Source organism: Anopheles coluzzii, chromosome 3 (assembly GCF_943734685.1).
Source record: "Anopheles coluzzii chromosome 3, AcolN3, whole genome shotgun sequence".
Lineage (NCBI taxonomy): Eukaryota > Metazoa > Arthropoda > Insecta > Diptera > Culicidae > Anopheles > Anopheles coluzzii.
The window spans coordinates 73485611-73503179 of NC_064671.1; the positions used below are offsets into that span (position 1 = coordinate 73485611).

The following is a 17569-nucleotide window of genomic DNA, read 5'->3' on the forward strand; positions in this document are numbered from 1 at the left end:
CCGAGACAAATCCACTCGAAAACTCCACCGGCCACTTGCGTCGGCGAAAAATCATTAAGCGTTAACTTGTAGCCAGTCTCGGTGCAATTCCTTCCTTGCTGCCTTTCCAGTTCTACGAAATTGAAATAAAGCAAGAGGAAAACAGGCAGGAATTTGCGTACCAAAAAAAAACAAAGTGCCCGGGAAAACAAATTGCACCCAGCACAACGAGTAAAGTAATAACTCGGGGAGCTCTTGAACTTTTGCATAAATGATTGCATCTCAACAAACTACGCTCAAAACGCTGCTCTGCTGCACAACTGCGAAACGTGCCAGTGGAAATGAGGAAAAAGCTCCAAACTTTTGCACCCAAAGCAGCACGAACACTCACTCGGAACTTGGCGGGATAATAATACACTCAAACTCCGGGCTGTATCATTTCACGGTTGCCACAGACATGAACATAAAAAAACTGGAAAACGCAAGAGCGGAAAAAACACTCATCGCTTGCACACACCCTTTTGCGTCCCGAAGGAATACGAAACCGAAATGGTTGATATGGGAAATTGGTTTTAATTTTTCATCACACTGATAATAATAACAATTATTGCGCTCATGATTGTGCCAAACCGGTCCGTCCCGGCCCTGCTGCTTACGCTTATACCTGCTGCTGCAGCCGTGTGGTAAATTTATTATACAATCCTCTTTCCCCTCAATCAGCCAGGGCAGGACGCGGGCAGAAAGGGATATAATGTGATGTCTTCTTTTTTTACTTCACTCTCCCTCTATACGTGTGTGTACGTTTGTGTGCTTTTACTCCTACGCCAAGACCTTTTTAACTTGTGGACTTGAAAAAACTACGAGGGAAAAACTGGACGAAATTGCAGCCCCGAGATAAAAGGTTTTCATTAAAAATTCATCAATGTGGACTTCGGGTCTCGACTTCTTTTTTGTATATTTTTTCTCCCGCTGTTACCTTTTTTAAAGAGGTTCGAAAGTGTGTCCCGTTTTTTGCTGTGTTTGCGTGTCTATTTGTAAGTCTTGAAAGATAGAAATTCAAATGCAGCTTTGGTGAAGGTTTTTAGGCTACAATTGCTTCCTCTCCATTGCTCTGCTTTCCTAACTCAAGCAAAGACAAACAACGAAAATGAGCAAAACATCGTTCGACCACTTAATCTAGGCACTTTAAGGGCTCACTGATTGCACTGTCTGCCTAAGCATATAGAACTGCTTCAGCAAACAGCAACACAAACCCACGGCGGTACATGACAACAAACAAATCTGATCACTTATCTTAACTGGCTAATTACTGACGTCGTTTAGATTAGCGACCGCACCGACCACACTCGAACCCGAACCGGATCGCGCACTGTGCTGCCAAGAATATTTGGAAATATTCGCGTTCCCTCCGACACACAGACACACACACACGCCTGTTGGAGGTTGCAAGAAAAATATCTTTAATTAGCCAAACCCCCCCCCCCCCCCCCCCCAGCAGACCACGACAAACAAGGCAGGGCAGGAAAGTAAATATCAATTTATCTGCTAATGGACATCGCTTAATCAATTACAGCGCTCTGTGTGCTGCAGCGACAAGACCTTGCTCCATGCTCCATGCTCCAAAGTCCAAGAAGAAGAAGAAGGACAAAAAAGGAAACTCCCGCACAGGGTCGGCCGACATTTTGGCTGTGGCTTAGTTTTAGTTTGCCTTGCCATATATCGGGTCCACTTTATCCCCTTTTTCGTGCTTGCACCCGGGGTTTGGGGACCGAAATTTGACTGACCCAACGGAAGCGGAAGAACTGTGCATCTCTGTATCTTTGTACTGGTCGGGTGCTTTTTGCTCATCGATTGCTTCGCATTAAAGCGAATCCGGGAGTTTCTCTCTCTCTCTCTCTATCTCTCGGAGTGGAGCAGATTAAACGACACGAAAGGACACACGGCTGGCACTGTGGCAGGACCGGAATGGAGCAAACAAAAAAAAACTGCCGAGCCACCACACCGAGAACGCTATGACTTTATCCTCGGCGCTTCGCCGCTTGCTTAACGATGATGATGATGATGGCGATCATTTATTCCGTTGATTTGCACCAATCTATAAAACCCACTTTCGTAACCGCGCTTCGGGTTGGCAGGAGTTTCGTGCTTTATTTTGCTGTCCAGCGCCTGTTCGACCTCTACACTTCCTGGTTTGGTTTTTACCTCGTTTTTCTCTCTCTCTCTCTCACTCCCTTTTTTGCCCTTCGGCCTTCGCTCAAGAAAAGTTTGCCGTAGCATTACGCCCTGGGCATGGTTGTTATAGGTCCGTCCGGCGTCCGGGCCGTCCTGGGTGTACGATTGATTGAACCGTTCGAAAATGGCTTACAGCTGCAATTTTCATCGCATCGTTTGCATTTTTCATGACTTGTTTGGGGGGCAAGGGAAGTTAACTTGCGGGTTGGAAGGACCTACGCCGGAGCCCTCGGCGGTTGCTCACCCGTGGCACTATGGACACTGGTTGCTTGCCTGGGGGTAAATGGCTAGGTAAGCTAAAGAACCAAACGGGATTTTGAATTGCGATCGGTGAATAACTACCCACTGGATGGTTAAATGGTGAACGGTTTCGTGGAACCAGAAAAAAAGGGTTTAATTTTGTGGTTAGCATTGGTGGCAAGGATGGAGAGAAGGGAAGAGACCAAACATCGAGCTGTTTTAAAAGGTTTATTTACATGATGTTTGTTGAATTTTGTATGAATGAAGAGTGTTTTTTTGCATGAATGTTTCCCTGTTATTTCTTCATTCATTTCTGGCCTTTCTTCTTTTCTTCCTTTTTTATCTTTAATGTTTACAAAGTCACACACCATATTCTGATGTAGATAAATAATCAATTTCTCCATATAAAACGGCCACCCCGGTCCAGACGAGATTCCGATTGCTGTCCTTCTCTGTGCAAGCAAGTCCACTTACAAATATTACCATCAAGCCGTGACTAATGCAAAACTCGTACTTAAAAAACATAGAGCAACACGATGCAAGTAAACAGTAGGGATATTGAAGATTTATTCTCTCCTTTTTTTCCCCAAGTCATCTCACCAAAGATACAATATTGTTTCCTTTTCTTTGAAGGACTAAACCATTTGTCCTCGCCATACAACAAAAAAAAAACAACACCCCGCACACAAAAGAAACCGTGCCCAATTTTGCCATCAATTCCCGTCGAAGCCACATCTTCATCCCCTGTAAGCACTGTAAGTCTATAATTCGTTTTTTTGTTCTCCTCCTTCCTGAAAAAAAACCGACCATTACCAGGGGATGTCAAACAGTGCTCGTTAGATTGATGATGTGTCAAAAGTGGAAAATTCCCTTTCCAGTTTTTAATGTGCAATTTAAAAAAAAAGCATACACACACACATAGAGCAAGGTCCTTTTATCACCCGCACCGATCATCGATACAACGGCTCAAGGAACAGCCGTTGGGTGCAATATATTACTTTTAAGCAACAGTAAAAAAAAGTTTCAAATATCTCCCACCACAACGGCCTTGTCGTGTTGGGAGACGGTTTTGGCTACTGTTGGATAAAATAATGGCCAACACACAAAAGGGCAATACAACGCTTTCCAGTAGCGACCACTTGGTCTGTTGTGCCGTTTTTTTTCTCCTTTTGTTCCATCCCTGGTTGGTTTTCGCGGCCTGTATCGCGCAAGAATGACGAGTCACGTTAGAAAATTTATCTAAATTGGGAAACAGAGCAAACCAGACCAGAAGTTGGTGGCGATAGTAAGCAGTACCTGGCCGAATCGGAGCGGAGGTTATGGGAATGTCTGCACACCCTTGTGCGATCCACAAAAGAAAAGCCGTCCATGGGAAAGCGGAACAAATGGTACAAATGGATGACAGGCGGGAAATAAAACGGAGTAGCACAGGAAACGTTCCAGCTAATCGGAAATGGTGACTATTTTTGGGGAGCCTTTCCACGAGGCTTACCGGCTCGTTAACGAAACGACTTTTAGACAATGATCAATCAAAATCCTTTCCTTTGAAGCGTGAAGCTTTACTTTTAAGCTTTTTGGAATGTGCAAAATGAGTCCAGTTAGTAATCAAAACTCTCACGTCCTTCATCAATGACAATGAAAAGTGAAGAAGAGGATACATTATTTCCTTCTATTTGCTCAGATTTAATGTGCGTCTCTCGGCTGTGATCGTATCCCATTTGTTTCACACCCACTTTGGCCCCGTACCGAGTCGTGTGTGGATATCCTACCAATTTCCAGCTCCCCACCAAACGCCACCAATACGCAAGGAAATTTGCCTTCCCCGAAGCAGAAGGAACAGCAAGGAACCGGCTGATAGTGTCTCGTAACGGTCCAAACGTCCATTAAAGCGACGCTCGTTTTCTGCCCTCGGCTGAGCGGAGTGTTGGTGTGTGTGTGTTTGTGTGTGTGTGTCTTTGTGTGTGTGTGTGTGTGTGTGTGTGTATGTGCATTAGTGATAGCACCCACTCGTGCCAGCAACCATTCCCGTTGACGATTATGTTGAGTCATTATTATCAATTTCCAAAGCGATTACGATTATGATCTTTCTTCTTCGATTTTTTGGCCAACAGCGACGCTTCGGTACTCCCATTTGCAGCCGGCGCATCGGAAATGATTCCACACTGTCGTTCTACGACCGCGGGGGACGAAGCGGGTGGAAGCTCATCAGCCTCGAGCCCGAGTCATGATGCTGCCAAAAGCTTTTCATACCGTGTTCACACCATTCCATTTCGGCTTGCTTTCCCCGGAAGCGGCCAGGGCTTGCGCCGGAAGCTTGCGTGTGAAAAATGCTTCGATCGCCAATGCGCCGCTGCTCCGCCGAGGGCAGCCAGGAAGTGTGAAAATGTATTGTCATGAGCAGTCATTTTCCCCCGATTGGGTTTTCTCCCCCCAAAACGGGGGAGAGCAGTTGGCTAATGGGCGATGGGAAGTTTGCCTTTGCCTGGGAGCAGAGCATGCCAGTAAATGAAGAGGTTAAAAACCGCAAGCCTCAGACCCCTGTGGACCCTACGCCATTTGTTCCGAGGGGATTGTCCTAGCAGGCGAAATGGTTGAAGGACTCTTTGACAGTTCGTTTAGCGTGACAAATTCTGTAATCGAAAAAAAAACGGAAGCAAGCAAGCAAGCGGACCTAAGCAGAACGACTGATGGGATGATCGTTTGCGGGCTAAGCGAAACAATCATAAATAATGGACCCGGGGCTGGGCTGACTTTGCGATGAGACAGTTCGATTTGCGGTGACAATGGATCAATGGGTGGACTCAGACTTCAGATCTAGTTTTGCGGGCGGAAGTAATGAAGGAACTCCCGGCGTGATAATGTTGTTCGACATCATTAGTTGCGGTCGCTGACGGGACGATTGCATGACTTTCGGATTATTCTTTCGATGGGAAGTAATCGGAACTAATCCAGAGAAAATATTGGTTATTTGGCATTTAGGTCAGCGTGAGGAGTAGGCCAGTTACATTAAAAAGGTTATGGTGTTCTCTTGGAATAAGAAAGATCCTGAAATCTAATAACAAGTCAGTCTCATTTACATTTTGCTTTGAAAACGACTTTTAATTTGAAAGTTTTGACAATGCAATGTCATCTGCAACAACACATGTCCATCGTTGTTTTAACTAGAAATAGTATGCTTCATTCGTTTCTATTTCTATTCAGATCTCTATTGACTTTTGAGCTTCAGTTTCAATAATTTCAAGTTAAAGTTATTTTCAATATGGTGCATTATGTTATCTACACTAACTTCCGTTTCTTTTCTTCCAAAAACAATACTTCCTCCATTTGCTACAGCCGGTTCCGGCTCATTTTAGCTCATCCGCTTCTTGCTATCTTCAATTTGTCTTCATTTGCTTCACTGCTAGCAATTGTCTCACTGGCACGGATGTACCGAGCGCGGGAAGGAGTCGAGACTAATATTCAAACTTTTTCCATCCACTCTTACATTGTACAATGGCAGTTTCTTGACTTTCTACTTTTCCCAAGCGCCATTCGATTACTCCGACGCGTCGGAGATGTCAGCGAATTTGACGAGGGTCTGGCAGGGCGGAAGTGCGTGCATTCGCGCCTATAAATATCGATTTCTTCGGCAAAATATCAACACTAACCTCGTGGACGCGCACCAACATGCCACGAAAGCGGAAAATGAGTTTCAAGATCGCTATTCTTTTACCTTTCGATATTTTTCCTTCATTCAGTGGAAAAAAACAAATCAACTTAGTTGTCGGAAAAGTGAAATGAAAATGCTAACTGAAAGACAGAATCGTTCCCACTCGGTCTAGGGCAGCTGATGGCACATCCGGCCGGACTTGGCATGGGAAGGAAAATAACAGTTTCTCCAAGCGATTAGATGATTCGATTGCGATTGGATTGTGATTATCTCGAGCACGACACGACGGCTGAAGCCGCTTGTCTCAAGTGTGATTTCGTGCCTCGTCGAGGATGGAAGACGATTTATGACTCCGATCAAGACAAGCGATGCGAGGAGCTCAGCGCAGCCCAGCTAGCCGATTAATCCATTCAGCTTATATGCTAGGTCACTCGGTTCCGCGTGTAGCACACGATGCAACGAGCGCAATTTCTTACCAATCAAACTCGTGTGAGCGCACATCATCGCTTCGGCCCGGCCCAGGTCCCTGATTTGCCGCGATGCGATTGTGATCGAACCTTTGGCGGAAGAGCATGGCAGAAATTGTTGCAAACGGCCCTCCCCCGTCGGTGCTTAATGCAATAAACGCTGCATCCATTATGGTGCTTTGGCGTAAGGGCAACGATTGACCCTACGAGAGCCGACCTAGCCGGCGAAGCTCTTGACGCATTCTTCGCCGGTTGGGTGCTGTGTGATGGGTAAAATGTGTGTTCCGTTCCCGAACAAACCCCCCCCCCCCCCCCCCTCTACATTAACAACCTTTTCTTGTACGAACTGCACCACGCGCACCGCGTGCACTGCAGTTCATAAATCATACGAGCGAATCTCACCTCCGGGCTGCCGGCCGACTCCTCGCTTCTGCCTCGGCTTGTGCGTGCGACTCTTGGGAGAAACACAGCAACGGATCGATCAAAACAAGCGAACACACTGCACACCGAGCCGGGATGCAATTGCATTTACGTTGCAGGCGAGTGCACAGAGAGCGTTGGGGTTATTAACTGCCGATGCCCGTCAGGTTGCGCCCGATGCGTTTTCAATTGCATTACGGGCGTCAATCAAACCCGGGCTGATGGATGGATGGATGCGCCGGTGTGGCTTGAGCGTGCGTGTTAGCGCCAGCCATGTCGCTACAGCACTAATGCAGCTGAAGGTACCGATGCACCGGATGCATTTTAACTTCACAAGACGCTGTCGCTGTGATCGATGAAACTGTTTTGGCATTGATTTTAAGCGGTTGAAGCAGTAGCTTTTTTATGTTTGGGTTGTTTAGAAGAGAGTGTTGAAGCATTACTTTAACAAGTGTAAGCATTATTTCCTTAAAAAAGTAAGTATAACTCTTAGTTTCAAGCGAATCAGAATAACAGACAATTTGAAAAAAAAAATAAAACAATTCTTCTATATGCTCAACAGGTCTCTTAAACTCAAATGTTTGACTCTTTGCTAATCTTCTACCCCATCGATATTTATGTCTTAAAGATGTCTCTCTTGTAACGTTGCACTAGTTTGAATATTCATACCCAAGAAACATTTCCTATAGCTTTTACACTTAAACATGTCTAAAGAATGCTTTACGATGAGTGTACTAAGCCTTATAGTTTTAACATGTATTTTAAAGATGCTTAACAGTCTTTAAAGTTGTTAAACCTTTTAAAACGTTCTGAAGGCGATTGTAACACTGTTTTATAAGACTTACAAGGTGCCTGGCTTTAGCCATCCAGTAAACGTATTCTTAAGCATGTTTTAAGACTCGTTATTTGAGACTGGGACATCAAGAACAACTGATTCATAAAGCCACGATTGTGTAAATTTGCATTTACCAGGATTCGCGTATCTCGGATACTACCTGTACGTGAAGACTCTTAGAACTTGTTAGTCTTCATAAGTGCTTACTAATGCTATATGCTGTTTAAACCTATCTTAGCCACACATAAAGCACTAAAAATCAACTGAACTTGTGATCAGGAAAGTCCTCTTGATCTTAAGAAAATGGAATCCATTTTAATGTATAAGATTGTTGATTTGTGTATCCAAAATGTGTCAGCCATGTTGATGTGTAGATAAACCAATTCATAATTTACAAGACGAATAGAAAAATGACAATTTCCCAGACGTTTTTCCCGTCATGGTTATTATGGTTATTAAATTAAGGCGTTTTAATGAAAACTATATTTTTAAAATAATTTATTTTTAAGCTAAAACGATGCTTATTATTTAGGCGCTTTGATATTAATTGAATTATTATAATGTATTTCAACAGTGACCTTTTCTTGGCATGGATTTTTGCTCATACGCGAGCGATTTCCGAATCAGAAAAATATTAAGACAACATAATAATTCTCACATAATTCTCGACCATTATGATCACTTCATAATCATTACTTCATTGCCGTCTCAAGAACATAACCATGGCAAAAAGATGTTATTTTGATAATTTATTTACGCCTCACATCTTAAAGGTCTTAAAGGTAGAAATGGTTTTAACAAGTAGTCTTAGACTTCTGTAGATGGGCTCTATCAGTCTTAAGAGAGTTTTATTATAGTCTTATTAGGTCATACAAGACATTCATATGAAAAAGGGAGGCTTGATGGAACAACCGTAACAACAACGTTAAAACTATGATAAGATTTAAAATGTTACTTCGGTACTTTTATACTTATGTTGTATTTCTTACCTTTAAAAAAGATCCTTCGCTTCAGATCACAGCTCTAGCAGTAGACACTTTTGCACTTCAAACAGAATCTGCAACGAAAATAAGAAAAAAAATGTTTAGCTTCAATCCATCATAGATGACAAACAACAAGATAAAAGACATCCTACAAAATCACAAACACACCAGTGATTATCATAGCATAATCCTACACATCAATTACTCTCATCCCTTATAAAACAATTCCACCAGCAGCAACAACCCCCTCCCGCAGGAATTACTAAAATTCTCGTTATCTCAAATACCGTTCCATTGCAACGAAAATGCGTCCATTTAAATACCCATTCCAGCTACTGCAATCGAATACCTATTTTTCACCTTCTCTAAATGATTACGATAATTGAAATTCTCTTCCAGAACTTCGGAACTCCCTCTCGTTGCTTTACCCCTTCAACTATTTATGCTGCGCTGTGTGTCAACCCGGCCGAGCTACCAAATTCCAAAATGCCCCCCCCCCCCCGGAAGATTAATATTGATTGATAAGCGAACAAATGGACGCTTTGTCCGTTTGATGTTGTTTTCCCTTCTGGTTTTCTCCCTCCCCTATTCCCGAGTCCATCAAAGTCCTCCTTCCCGACTGTCCAGAAGCTATCACAACTTTACATCAATCGAGCATTATTAACTCGACACCCCGCCTTTTGGCCAGGAGCGCTGTCATAACATAACATGCAGACGCCCGGAGGCCCACTCCCGCGTGTGTGCCATGTTTTGACAAATGCTGATGTACACGAAAATCCCCTAAGTAATCGGTGTCGGACGGATTCGGTTCGGGGTTTTAAGGTGCAGCCCTTGTGGATTAACCTTCTTCTTCCCCACTGTGTGAGTGTTTCACCCTCCAGAGGTACCAGGGTGGCGTCCCAGTGATAATGAATACCCGTATCAATAATTTAATCCCTCTTGAAGTGTCCGAGCCCGAAGCCTCGAAAACGGAGCTCGAGTTCCATGTGGAGAAGGAAGCTTGGTGGTGCTTTTTGTTCGAAAAAACGGGATCGGAAAGGGGGAAGGTGTGAAACTATCGGCCCGCTTAGCCACAGATACGGATCTTCCCAGCGTGGCATTAAACTCCGAATCGTGCTTTGCCGAATCGATCTTTTCTCTTTTCTAGAAGAATATCCAACAAACAGACACTACGCTTAACCACACGACCCGGTCCGGGTCCGGTTGGTTGTAGTTCATTTATTTTACCCCAAAGTTGCAACAGTCCGTTCCGGTCGCTCCTTGACGAAGATCCCGTGTCCACTGGAATGGTTTCCGTTGTTTATTCTATTTCCATTTTCGCATCTCTCGCCCTTCGCCCGTCCCGTGCCGGATGAGCACTAACCAATGAAAAATCTATTTTCCCGCTGCCAGCTTTGCCAACCCTACTTCCCTCGGGTTGCTTCTGCCCAGCCTGGATGCGCGTCTGCGAATGCACCGTGTCAAGCGCACGCCATCGGATGCATCCCCTTTCCTACCAGACGTGGGCTCCCGCTCGATGCGCGCGGATAAGGGGTCTTTAATAAAACATAAAACGAGGAAAGATAGCATAATTTATAGCGGAGAATTTATCTTCTGTTTTCTTCTCACTGCGTTCGTGCATTCCGTCTTCAGCGGCTCCGTCTGCTGCGTTCTTTCCATTTTTTTATCACGCCAAGTCCATCACTCGCGGGCATCGGCGGGATGCAGCTCGGCTAGGGCGTTTAAGCGTAGTTTTATACCACGTTTTGCCCCGTTTGCCATTTTTTGCCGGATAGTTTCAGCTCGTGTGTCCGCATCCACCCGCGCTCATTCGTCATATCACGATCGGAAATAAATCCCTTCACAGGAAGCAATCGCATCCAAACCAAGCGGGATCGAGCAGTTTGGCAGAGTGTTTGATCCAAATTGAAATCATCTCACACAAAGCCAGCTCACGCGAGCGTACATTACCGTCGGCCGGATATGGACCCCCAAAAGCCCAATCCGCAACAAAATCCACTCACCACAAGCAGGAAAATAACAGCCGCTTTCAAATTTATCGACAGCTCTCCGTACTGATACTCCCATTAGCACCGACGGACAAGCAAAAGAGCGTGAAAAGTTGCATTCGCATCGCCCAAAAAAACGGGGACCATGTTGCCGTTGTCATTCGCCTGTTTTTGCCTCTGCCGTGGCCTGCCCCAAAAGCCTACCCCATTTTCGCTTAAGTGACATACACACACACACACACGCACGCATTTGCTGATGTGGCTTTTATGTTTCGGCTCTACGAGAGCATCATCCCTTCGACACACACGGGGAGGGGAGAAAAAACCCCCCACCCGAAAGTGATAATCGTAAAACGGAACAACGGACCACCGTCGAACGTGGAAAGCGAAACTTTAACACACACGGCAACGGCTACACTGGGACATCATTTAAAATGGCATCGGTGTGTGTGAGGGAGTATTTTTGAGCGGGACTTATCGCCACGCTGGGACAGGTGTGATTATTTTAAATTAAAAGTCCTTTTAATAAAACTGGCGTGTTGCGCTCGTGGGTTTTTAGATTAAATGGATGGGATTTTGGGGTTTTTTTTGGATCGTATTTGGGTCTAAAGAGCGATAAAAAGTCCCACGCAGAAGACAAACCCCCTTTTGGCTTGAGTGGGTCGGTGCATTTGCGAAATTGACTCACTAATACCCGACTGCCCCAAAGAGGGTGATAAATCAGTTTAATTGTGTTTAAAATTATCCTGTCTATCCTAAAATTAGTTTGCTTTAAACAAAACAAAACAAAAAACATAGAAAAAAGTGAAATCATATTTACTATTTGTTTTCGAAAAATAAATTTCCTCATGAATGCTTTCAAACATATCTTACCCCTCGTGCGACATGCTTGGGCAAGAATTTTAACTCCCCTCACCAAACAATGTTGTAAAACATTATGTCACTCCGTTTTGCTTCACGCCAAAAACGACAAAACAAAAACAAAACAAGCACACACAACATAACGAGCTATCTTAGCTTTTTTTACTTTCTTCGCTTTTCCTCTTCTTTTGTCCACTAAGATAGTCCCGTGCTCAAAACATTGGTAATTTACGTGAAAGTGGATTACCCTTTTCCATCAGCACCACCATCGCCGCCATGTGATCCTATCTTATCCCCAAAAAAAAAACACACACACTCATAAAGACTTTAAACATTGAGACACTCCTGCGCGGAAAGTAAACTCTTACCAAGCGAGCCCGGTGTTATGTTTGGCATTCGGTATTTGAAGTTAAATAAACCACTTCACACGATGGCAGACGGTACGGGGTGTGTGTAGTCACACATGTGTGTGCGGGCAATAAAAACGCCTAATAAATGACCTTTCACGCCGGGGGCACGCCGTGTACCGTGTTCTGTCACGCAGCTGCAGCGCGCGCGAGGTATTTGCGCTTACAATGCACCCGCCTCATAGCCGCAACGCGTCACCCGCGTCTTGTTCGATGGGTGTTTGGGGGGTTTTACGCCCAAAAATAGCGTAGCGACACAAACGGCACCAACAGATGGCAGATCGCGGCCCGGTGATGTCGATAAATCGGCCGTCGTCGTCGTTGTCCCGTGGACCGTGTTAGCCGCCGCCACCGTCGACAACAACGTCACAGCAAGCAGGCCGATCTTAAAATAAGCCCAGCCCTAGGTCCACGCTGACGGATCAGGGCTGAACCTCACGTGTGTGTGCGTCGCTAAAACGCCACGTTTGGAGCGTTTCGAGTGTGTTCATCAACGGAAAATTAACCAATTAATTAATTGAACGCTTCTGTTGAGTGCGGAGTGTTCGTGTGGACAACATATGCTCCACCGAAAGGGTGCATTTACCCTTCGGTGTCAGGATTAAAATCAATTTATTGGGCATTGTTTCACGTCAACGCATTGACCAACGATTTATGACGGTTTTATCGAGCAGGGAGTTCTGCTCTGCATTTCAACTTCAGTGTTAACCAAGTGGCCAGATCCTCAACAAGGTCCTCTACGACAAGTACCCGATACGAAATAAAGTGCCATAATTCTCAATAACATCTGCATTGCCAGGCCAGCACGAGCACGAGCTTGTGTCATAATCAGACCTGCTCTAAAACCTCCAAACACTGCTATCATCTCCAGAAGAATTATGTTCCAACAACTCCCCGGGTGAGATGTTCCCGCAACAAACCGCACTCATAAATAGATCATCATCTACACTACACCTACGCAATTTTCTAACCCCTATCCGTAGTACATCCATCCCAGGGCTCGAAGTCATTACACAAAAATTCTGCTCCATCCCCAAGCTTACCATCAGATAAAGCTGATTGTTGAAAAAGCATTAGGACGCACTCTCTTTCATTCGCTTCATAACAAACGGTGCACCACAACCACAGAATGATGGGTTTTATCTGCTTGGATCACTGCATCATCCATTCTGGAGGCACGAGTTGGCAGCAGGTGTTCTCTGATCTGTCTGATAGTGGGGTAAATATTCCAACACCCTGCCAAGTAGAGCCGTTCGTTACCACCTGGCTGGCATCGCTGGCACTGACTGGGTAGAGAGTGAAAGGTGATAAAATATGATAATGTTTGAATAAGATTAGAACTGAGCGGCAACGAGACTTCTGTTCGATTCCCAATCCCTCCTAGTGTACAAGCGGGCCCCGAGCGTATGCGTGCGGAGTGCTTTGACGTGATAGCGTGTCACACGCCAACGGGGAAAAGAAAGAGCTCCCCAATGCACACACTAACTGACAGAAAAAGAGCTAAGAAACGAACCGTTGGATTTGCCACTGCCCGGATGACCTCGCCACACGAGGCTTATTAGCCCTGCGTACCCCGCGCCGACCAGAAGGGATAATCATAATAATGAATAAAATAATTTGATTTATGATGCGTGTAAAAGGTGTGCTGCCCCGGCCCCGGTTGCTAGAACAAGACATCAGGGAACCCGCAAAGGGACGACCATAAGTTATGCGATAATGTTGTGTGACATCCGAAGCCATTCTTGATGGCGGACACCTCCGGACAGGGACACTGGATGGCGGCATTGACTTTGGAACTTCTGGCCCTATCGGTCCGCCCCGCCAGCGACTTCGAATGACCCTGCGTGCACCCTGCGCATGAGATAGAGCCGAGACAGAAGACGAGCAGGAGGAAGCGATAGCAAACGTTTAAATATTTATTATCATGTCCGAAACGGAACGGGATAGTTATTACGATCTGCTTATGCTTGTGTGTGTCATTTATTTATGATAGCACTCATAACTGTGTGCCCGGCTGTACCGGGGGCATTGATGTTGGTCATGTTCTTTTTCTCCAACGGATGGCCAGCATCGCTCGGGCGAGGTTTCCCATTTTCATTGCAGGCTAGCGCAAGAGCGGTAGGATGACTTGTTTTTTATTCGCTTTTTCTTATTTATGCACGCTTCAATGCATCGTTGAAATGATGTTCACTTGAGTGCTGCATGTTTGCACACGTTCTGCAATATGCACATCAAGCTCGGGGACGTCATGAAGTGAGGCTCGTTCGATGACAGAGCGAAGCTTTTGCACATTAGATGGCACTTTATTTGATTTACTCCCCTTTTGCTTCATGCATGTCTCATAATAAAACTCTTTTTTATTCTTGTTTTGTTTATTGAACCGCGTGCTATTACTTCACTAGAGCTGTACCCCCAATGTACTTGAAAGCTCGTTTACGCACCGAAAAAAAGCTCTCACTAGCCGCGTCAATAAACACAGCCACGCACAAGCAAACCACAGCATTAAAAAGAATCAATTAAAACAGGCCTTCACAAGCGCGTTTCGGCGGCAAAAGCATATTTTTTTTACGATCGATCGTTATCTGCGGGCTGGTTTATTAGCATCACCCCCCTCCAAACACCCCCGCTTTGCTTTGCATCATATCGGTGTACGCCGTTAGCTGGTATTACTAAATACACTGTGCAAGACGTCATGATGAACGCGGGTTTCGCGCCGCGTCCGAGCTGGTTAAGTGACAGCTTTTTTATGTTAATTTGTCTGTCAAGTGGTTTTTCATGTTTGCTCGGCGTGAGTATGTAGAATGGAGGGGGAATAGGGGATGTAGCTGATGATGCTCATCTTATTACCCCTGTGTGTGCTTGTGTTTATTACCACCAGCAATACGGTGCGGTTGATCGTAAAAAGCGCACCCATTTACAATCACAGACAGATGATGGCAAAATGATGCGAAATGTTGCACATTACGACACGGAGTGGTTCGTCTCTTTTTTTCCCTCGTTTATAGTTGTTTCGAAATTAAATGAAAACTATTTTATTTCCCCATTCCTTTCCGATGGGATTGGCAAAAGATGCGCCAAGCAGGATTTTAACGATCGAGTTTACGGCGGTTAATGTGAGAGAGCGAGCAATTAAAAATGGATTAAATGATTGAGCAATGAGTTTGAATTGAAATAGCTTATAAGCAGCTTTATGTATAATTTTTATTATTTTAAAAAGATGAAAAATCATGAATAAAAAGCTTTTTTTAATTAGTTTAAAATTGCTGTCGATAAATCGTTATTGACACGTACCCAACCATCTTAACAATTTTTCTACATTTTTTCCCTCAAACAATCTCAAAGAAAAGCGAAACATCAGCACCGAGACGGAGATGCTGATGATCCCGCTGGGTTGATCATATATTACTCCGGCAATGCTGATAAGACACGCCTTACAGCATGTGTGTGTGTGTGTGTGTCTGTGTGTTGAATCATTACCTCTTGTTGCCCTCGCGACCCATCCGAGCCATCCGATAAGGGTCCCGCCGCGACCGTAAAGACCTTCGACAAAAGTAATCTTTTGCCCTAAAATCACGGGAATCGCTCGATTACATAATTGTAATATATGAACCTAATCATTAATCATACGTTGTCATCATGGATGCAAACGCACACACACATACACATGCTGTACAACGTGCCGTACCGCGGGATAAAACAGGGACTCAAAATGTGCTTTATCATTCGGTCGGTGGAAGAGATTAAATCTTCCTTTCATCGGGCCACGCAGAATTGCCCCCTCCGGGTGCAAGTGAAAACGGTCGGGCCCTGTTCGGTCCGGTTTCTTTGCGCTCCATCCCCCCCTCACCCGCCTCCACCCGATGCGTGTATCGCGATCTTTCGTGCACAAGTAATGGTTTGATGTCATCGCGAGAACGCCCTTGCAGTTTTGCCCCGGGAGTGATTTATTTGGCACAACCACGGGGGGAAACAAAAAAGAACTCACGCCACAAACGAGCAGGTGGAAGGATGGTTAAGCTTTAGCGCGCTTGCATACTTCAGAGTCTTTCCCCCAGCAGAGAGGCCACACTCGGAGGTCACACACGGCAAGAGGGATCACGCCAAAAGGGTATTGTTGTATTTCTGCTTATAAACGCATCGATACGCTCGCATTTTCAATCGCATAGCACAAAACGGTAGCAACAGCTCGATAACCAGGTTCTCCGTTCTCGGGCCTTGGCTGCATAATTCCCCGGCCGATAAGCATCTCTTTAGCCACCGTGCCATTCCCGCCTCCGTACGGTTTCCTTACGAAACAAATCCCGAGAGCCCCAACTTGGGTGGGATCGTACCTTTGCCCTGTCCAGCAATGCATCATCGTTATCTGATTTCGTTTTACAATATCAATGACCATTATGTCGAGGATTTGTATTCGCCCGTTTCCCCTCCTGGAACACGCGCGCACCCAACTCCTACGGAAACGTGGGCTACGAAACGGAACACGAATGTTCCTGCGTTCTTTCGTTCTCGCTGTTAAGAGTACAAAATGGTTGTTGAGGTGAGGCCAACTCGTGGGTGGGAGCTTCAGCGAAGGTGCACGTATCATCCATGCGCCCCTGGCCCCATTAAAGATTTCAATAAGAAGCGACTTATGGAATTTTGGAGTACTGTTAGGTCCCAACGCCAATGGATGGATGACTACAAGAGACGGGCACGCGCGCGCGTGCACCGGGAGAACCATTCTAAACCAACGCATGTGTTACTGTGTGTGGGTTGGCAAGATGTTGGACCCAGGCTTATTAAGGTCACTACGACCGAGTATTTGCCGAAACAAGCTGGAAGCGGTCATTTTAATGGAACTCGTTTTATTAATATGACGAAGCTGTTCCGGGGAAGTTCCACAAACCATTATTTATGTACATACACTCTATGTGTGTCTTCGCAATCATCTTGCAAGGTCTCGGAAATTGTAGCCAAGCTTCCCGTTGCCTGCTAGGTACAATCAGGTTCCGTTTGCTCCCATTTCGCTCACAAACAGGACAGGCTTACTGAGCGGCATAATCGTGGTAATGGAATGTTTGAACCTAAAACCCGGGGAATCGTGACGAGCCTCGAGGGCTTCGGAGTTCTGCGTCTATTTATCGCTAGCGAGCCCTACCAGAAAGATGCACTTTCCCATTCCTACCCTGATCGGAGCTTCCGGACTTTCGAATTCCTTACGGTGCATTCAAGGCCTTCCAAGGCGGTAGCATCGCGGACGGTGGCCTCGGAGCTTCGGGAAATATTAAATCGATCAGATCGTAGCCACCGTAGCCGATTAAATCATAGCGGTGGCAGCTACTTCTGGAAGCAGCTGCGCTACCGCGGGCCAGCAACATGGATGAGGTTCGCTTCTTATCTAGGCGAAGATGATGCACGAACCCTTGGAGGTGCATCAAACGGGTCTGAAATGCAACGTTTTGTAAAATTAGATGCGAAAAAGTGCTAATGTGGAATATTCAATCATTGAACTTTTGTATCCAATTCAAG

At 45.3% G+C, this 17569-nt stretch overlaps 1 protein-coding gene across 1 annotated transcript in view; it reads right to left on the bottom strand.

Annotated features, from left to right (window-relative positions):
• LOC120957777 (nyctalopin-like) overlaps window positions 1–17569 on the bottom strand; it is an 87687-nt gene that overhangs the window by 51737 nt on the left and 18381 nt on the right. The window contains exon 3 of the mRNA XM_040380131.2: window positions 8812–8879. The gene's annotated coding sequence lies outside the window, so the exon portion shown is untranslated. The remainder of the gene's footprint in view (window positions 1–8811; window positions 8880–17569) is intronic.